At 29.5% G+C, this 7,189-nt stretch overlaps 1 long non-coding RNA gene across 2 annotated transcripts; it reads right to left on the bottom strand.

The window, feature by feature from the left end:
- Positions 1 to 1,588: 1,588 nt before the first annotated feature.
- On the bottom strand, positions 1,589 to 5,105 carry LOC126780572 (uncharacterized). Of its 2 annotated transcripts, XR_007670528.1 has the most exons (5): positions 4,920 to 5,105; positions 3,664 to 3,735; positions 3,507 to 3,594; positions 3,333 to 3,433; positions 1,589 to 3,257 (listed from the first exon to the last, which is right to left on the bottom strand). It is a non-coding gene; the product is annotated as an uncharacterized LOC126780572 (long non-coding RNA). The 2 variants fall into 2 exon arrangements; XR_007670527.1 differs by lacking the exon at positions 3,507 to 3,594.
- Positions 5,106 to 7,189: the final 2,084 nt, after the last annotated feature.

Below are 7,189 nucleotides of genomic sequence, written 5' to 3'. Positions count from 1 at the left end.
AGAGATAAAAGATATTAGTTGTACGAGAAATCTGTCTATTCGTTCGCGTCACCATAACAAGCTAATTCTCACAGTATATTGTAGCTTTGAGTATGACGTGTTGCGCTTGGCTAGTAATAAAAATATATAACCTTTTATAATTGTTATACAAGATATGAAAACCAGACTATATATATATTATATATATGTAATATTCAAAGTCAAAATTATTATATTAATATAATAATTTTAACTTTGAATTACGAATTTTGATGATTTGGTTTTAATTAATATTTAATAAAACGTTTTGTGAAATACTAAGAGATTTAATTATTTATGTGTAAAAATCATTTAAGGTTTTTGAACCGTTTTTTTCGAACAACTAAACGATGTTTAGTAGAAGGGTCTAAACAAACAACAAAAACTAGAAAAACCCAAGCGAGCCCTTCCATTCATATTAATGTTATCCAATTTATGTATTTAATATATTTTTTGGCTACATCACCTTTCGATATATTTCTAACCTAACATTGTGCCTGTGACGTAACAAGCTAGTGCTAGACTAGCACGGCACTTGCGGCCAAGTTTTTACGGCCATCGTCTACTTCAAAATATCGAAAATATTTGCATAATGATATTTTGATATTTTGCCAATACACCGTCATATTACATATGAAAAATCTACTTTTAAAGATGTTATTTCGTGCAATATTATAAACTAGACACATATTATATGATATTATCTTCTATATCTAACTGCATTCATTATGTAATTAATATAAGATATATTAATTGCACTAAAACTTTGAAAAATAAAAACAACTATTAAATGAACATTAACTGACTATATAAGCTACCATATGCAAATGCATTTCTCTCTAGACCTGTTTTGAAATCCTATGTACAATCTACGAGTACACAACTGCGCAATACATAAATGTAATGCGTTATTATATTTAAAAATAAATTATATAAAAAAAATAAAAAAGCGACACTTATTTTAAATCTTATTCTAAGAATGCTCATTTTGGGGTTGACACTTTGATTTACGCATATTACGAACACATTCGTTTGTCTTTGAATATTCATAAAACCGAAAAAAAAAATTACCACTTGACTGACTGACTTCTGTCACATGTTGTTAACTAACGCTACAGGAACGACCCGATGCATTCGCTTGGCTGATCTTCAGACAGAAGTATTTCAGAAGTAGCGCGTCCTTAGATCAGTCGTTAGATTGCTAATGCAAGCATGGGTTTGATTCCTGAGACGTTTATTTATTATCTTAATCTAAATAACGTACTTTAATGCGTTAAAACTTCATAATATAACAGACTGTTACCTAAGTTCTTGTCACTTATTTAATGTTATTAATAATTGCAAGATTAAATAAATAACAAGAGCAATATTTAACTTACATAAACTCTGGTTTTGAATTGATTTTTTGATGATTTTTTTTATTTTGATTTTTCATTTAACATAACAATACAGTTAATCGAAATAACAATTGAAAAAATAAATTATTTTAACTTCAAATGAAGTAACATCGTAAAATCTTAATTACAAAATTAAAAACCTGTTATATAAAATAGTGTTTAAATATATCTCTAGTGTCAATATACTTTTTAATGATGAAATTCAACAACTTTATAATTAATTTAACAAGAAGGAAGTGCAAATTAGTAAAAAATTGCTTAAATTAACTCACACGCTAAAACTATACCGTTTACATAATAAATTGCTAAGGTTTTTTTAAAGACGTTGTGAAAATGTTGTTTTCTTAAGAGAATATTAAAATTCAATAAACATACATAACTTACAATTATAGTAATTCAAAAGGAATTATGTTTTCGTTTTATTTTAATTAAATGATACATAAATTATCAAGGATCATTTACACTAATTTACTACGTATTTACACACTACGTGAATCAGGCAAATGCTATGGAGGTTTTATTCAATAGTTTTGTTAAAATTTAACAATATAAAATAACATGCTTATCGCAAATTACCAACTAACAGATTTATTTTCGAACAGTCGTAACAATAACGTAGCATTTATATATTATTTACTCCAGTCGCCGTTATATCCTAGAAAGTTTTCACCCTTATCACTAAAAAATGAAATGCTACTACGCTTACTCAAACATAATAGAACGTTTGCCAATTATAGTAAAAAGCTAATAACTGAAATTTTCAAGATATCTCTAGAAGAAACCTCACACTTCATTTCTCAATCCGCTGCTAAAGTTAAATAAAATATTCAAAGATAGATTAATTTTTGTAGATATTTTTCGAAAATGAAACAAATTTTTAGCCTAAGGTTTTTTTTTAAATTATACTAAAACAGGAAAACAATTTGATTTAAGTAAGACCTAACGTTAATTACGTAAAGAATGAAAAAATAAAATAATTTGTAATAAGAAACAAATCTCTAAGTCATATGGTAGTTACTTAAAAATCGATTGCAATTTTTAACGAGTCAACAAATAAGCACATAAAGAAATCATTTTAAAAAAAACTATTTTTTTTATTAGAATTTGCTGACTGAAAATTGAAAACATCAGACTTCTTCTATTTTATATGTACAAAGATATCTTCTTTCTTAAAAAAACTCTACTCTTATTAATTTTATTACTGTGTTTACGTGTTTTATCATACTTACATTTAGTTCTACAATTTTCCATCCCAGTTTTTTACCAATATTAATAAAATTGCAATAATTTATATTAATATTTAACGCGAATGATTTAAGGTTAATCTAATGAAGACATAAGTTAATATAAAAACAATTAAGAAGTTAGAAATTAAATGCAAGTTTAGCATATAGGTAAACAAACGATAGAAAAATTACCCAGGCAGGGTAAATCTACCACTTCTGACCATGAAAATTAAAAAATATATACATGGGAGTATCTTAGAGGATATAGTGTGCTGTTAGGTCTAACTCCATTTAATAAATCGAAAAATATTATTATACTCGGTGAACGAGCTGTACCTAATACTAGTTTGCGATGAAGAGCGAGTTGAACGCAGTTTCTTACCAGGGAAAGCTTTTTTTGTTATTTTATTTTTTATTATACAAATAAAGCTTGATTTATCTAATGTTGCTAAATGTTTTAGTACCGCGTTAATCATCTTATTATACCAATTAATTACTAATAATATTACTAAGTTAACAAAATAAAATCCACATTAACGTCTATGGTGTCTTTTTTAATCGATGTAAAAGTATCTTCAACCATAATTTTTTTTAGTTTCTATGACCAGTCCAGTTTCTGTAATCATAAAAGATTCTGTTGTATTATTATTATTTTTTAAATGTTTTTTTTAATATACTTTTAAATACTTACATCAGAAAAATCAATGGTTTTGTTTAAATTATAAGCGTCAGAAAGTAGCATGTTTGATTGGTGTGAAGGCTCGGCAGGCACAATCCGAGGGCTTTAGGCGTCTGTAAAATATTAAAAGATGTTAAAATGTATGCAAAGGCATTAAAAATGCGTGATAAATAGATTGATTCATACTTGATTATGGAAAGAATTTACATGTTTATGAAAGCTTCCTATGTGGCTGGTACTTTTGACGAATCCGGATAAGAGATTGTCGTAGACCCTGATATAATAGTTATGTTATTTATTAACTTTGGTTTATATTATATATGATTATGATGTTATTACACACCCTCAACTGGTCCATTGAACTTCTTCAGGTCTATGCTATTGTTAGCTTTGATATTCTGTCCGCCAGAATTTTCTGTAATTACAAAAGATGAACTTCAATATATTAACTAATATTATAAGCACTAAAGTAAGTTTGATTGTTTTTGTTGATAGTATTTGATTGTTTGTTTTTTTTGTTGTATATTTGTTAACACTAGTACTTATTTACATAGTAGGTAGGCAGACGGGCGAATGGGCTACTATATGTTTGTCATTTAAACCAAAAAACAACAATATTAAGCATTAATGAGAATGTGGAACAAAACATTACCACCAAGTTCTTAAGGTTGGTGGCGCATCAATTTTTGTTAAAAACCACTAACAGTTAGGTCATAATTTTTCAGTCTGCCTAATTACCTATATTAAATAAATTAAACAAAAGTTAAAAATAAAAATGTCCCCAAATTTTCCTTAAATAAATCTGCTACTACGACTCGCTTGCCACCATGGATTGAAGCATTGATGGTACTAATTTAGATTTTCACGCATATATTAACAACTATACTCGTTATTGTGCGATATGTGAAAAAAGTCACCTCGCCTCATCTGACTGTCTATTTAAAACACGATAAACGGATATTCGTACGGGTTTCAACCTCGGATGAACTAATCACGAACAAGGTTAAGGCTTATTAAGGTTTTGTGTTAATGGGCTGAAATATGACAATGGTTCTTACAGATGTTAGAAAAAAATATGGCGATTGGAACTTGCGCATGCCGTGTAAACCAATAGAGTAATAATATATAATATTTACACATAATTAACAAAAACGATAAAGTATTGTTATATTCAGTTGAAATAGGAATAAAAACCTTAATTAGATATGTAAACTCAACATTATTCGACAGTAAGGTCTCCAAAGTACTACATAAGTCACAGTCATAATGGCTGCGCGCGCAGCTTGCAATGGTAGTGCAGGTCACCATTATCGAACTTTCCCATCTAACCCGTCGGACGGAGGAACAAGGAGCATGAGGTGGAGAGAGGGGTCGCCCTTGCGATAAATTATTATTAATTAAAAAACGCTTATCTATGACATTTAGCCTTTTTGATTTAGACATTTTTACCATAAATCCAACACATGATCGAGAAAAAGCAGATAGCGCAAAAATTCGCATAAAAAAAACAGCTCAGCCAAAGTTAAAAAGTAAATAACCATTTTAATAATTAAATTGGCTTTATATTTTAAACGAAAAGTAAAAATAAAAAATACTTACAATATTAAAATCAAACAGCCAGTATATATTCACTGCACACAGGTGATCAAAAATATGAATGTTTAATTTAAGCTACTTTAAACTGTTCTAAGTTTCAATCAATCAACCAATTAATGTAAGCAAAAAAAAAAAAAAACGATTTTGCACTTATTTTATAATGTAGTTCGTAATATGCGTCATCGTAGTGTCAACCCAAAAAGTGCATTGCCTAGATTTTCAGCTACAGCCGGGTTGAGCTAGCCTGATCGGACACATCTGCGCATGTGCAATCAATACCGGCCCGTCTCTATGGTAAAGTTTGGAATGGGAATAGGGTGATGTCCGGATGTGGAGGGGAGAATTACTTGCGTCGCTGGATCTAGACATATCACACAAATGTTTCCATACTGTTTCGATACAACTTCGATGTGGCTGAGATGTATGAGAAATACAATGTCGAATATTGTATTCTCGAAGTTGGATCGCGATCTCGAAGGAGCATCGTAACTATATCGAAGCGGTATTGTAACTGAGCTTATACTATTGGAAATTAATAGAATAGGCTTACCTGGACTGTGGTCTAATGTGAAAGAGAATAGCGACAGTAATGTAACAGAATTTTGTCATTGAAAATATATTTAATAGTGAGAAAGCCATTCGAACCTAAACTTCACTCGCGTGACTCATCACTCGCTTTTATTATACGTAGGTAACATCAGAGTGTATTTGAAATAATAATAATGTTATATTCTTTACCGTTGTAAATTCACTCACTCATTGTAATATTATTGCTCATAAATTATAGAAGAATCATTATAAGAATTTGTAAATGAATTGAATTGACAATGATGATAATATGCTCTATTACACGACTAAGTAAACTTAAGACGGGGCTTAAAAGCAAAACTGGTAATCTTTTTCTTTCAGAAAGAACCTTTGTAATAATAATAAATTTATATAAACGATATTTTATTAACTAGATTCAAGTAAAAATAAAATATCGCTTATATAAATTTATTATTTTTACAAAGGTTTCTTTCTGACTTATATTCGTAATAGTATAATCTATTGAGACAAAATTGGATGGTTAATTATATTTACAAAATTTAGGGCTATTGAGGATTTTTGTAAAACCTTTTCTAGAGCTTAAATGACTTGTTTGCGGAGAGCTCGTGAGAGCTTAAAATTATGTGCGTCAATATGTCGTCTGAGTGTGATATACAATTTACATAACCGAGGGATGATGGAGTTTGCGACAAAGACCATTCTCGAGAGTAGCGGTGCAAGAGAACTATTAGCATGCTGCGGGAGACTACGTAGTACTCTAAAGGTAATTTTAGTGAGCAGATTGGGGCATTTCTTAGAATATTATGCAAAAACATTACATCGAGCAAATCCCTTCTCTTGTCAAGATACATTATTGCTTTACTTAATCTATTAAAGTGATCACTGTTTTATGTATCCTTTCAGAGTAAGTGAGATGCCACATAAATCTTTTCTGAATTCGCTTCAATCTTAATGTCTGAGAAGCATAATGAGGACGCCATACAACACTATATTACTCCAAGTGACTGCAAAGACGATTATTATAAAGAGTCGTTTTCGTTTTAATTTATTTGAAAGATGTCTTTGTGGTATATTGATGATTTGTTTATTATATCTTCAATATGGTGAAGATTTCTTAATTTTCTATCCATTATTACAACAAGATCTCATCAAGATTTTACGAGTTCAACTTCATTAAAGTTATTAAGATATAAACTATACTGTGTTGGAATGTTATTAACCTTCCGCGTTAATTTTATGTGTAGACAATTGTAGATCTTCAAAATTACCAATGCGCTTGCACACATGGGATGTATAATGGTTTGTCATTTGTCCCTGTTAATACACTGGTTTACTTGGCATTAAACTGGAACATAGCGATGCAACGTACTACTGGTAGGTTGGTAGACTAATTTGTTAGTGGTACATGCTCAATTTTCTTATTGTGTAAATATTTTAACGGTAGCTAGTAATTTATAACCACCTTATAAATGAATAAAATAAATATTTTCAATAATTTAATATATAACTTACTTCATATCTTATATCTATGTGAGCATCATACTCATAACATATTTCTCTAGTTTTATAATTCTCATTAGCAAACCTCCCAAGTAGTCGTAAAAATATGAAGTTTCAGTCCGTCTGCTTGTAATATGACCAAACAATGGTGCCCTAAGTACCATGTTAAGCTCAATTTGTGGTCGATATTATCAACTATTATATATTTTTATCCGTGCAGTGAC

Source organism: Nymphalis io, chromosome Z (assembly GCF_905147045.1).
Source record: "Nymphalis io chromosome Z, ilAglIoxx1.1, whole genome shotgun sequence".
In the NCBI taxonomy this organism is placed as follows: Eukaryota; Metazoa; Arthropoda; class Insecta; order Lepidoptera; family Nymphalidae; genus Nymphalis; species Nymphalis io.
This window is presented reverse-complemented; position numbering and strand designations above follow the sequence as displayed.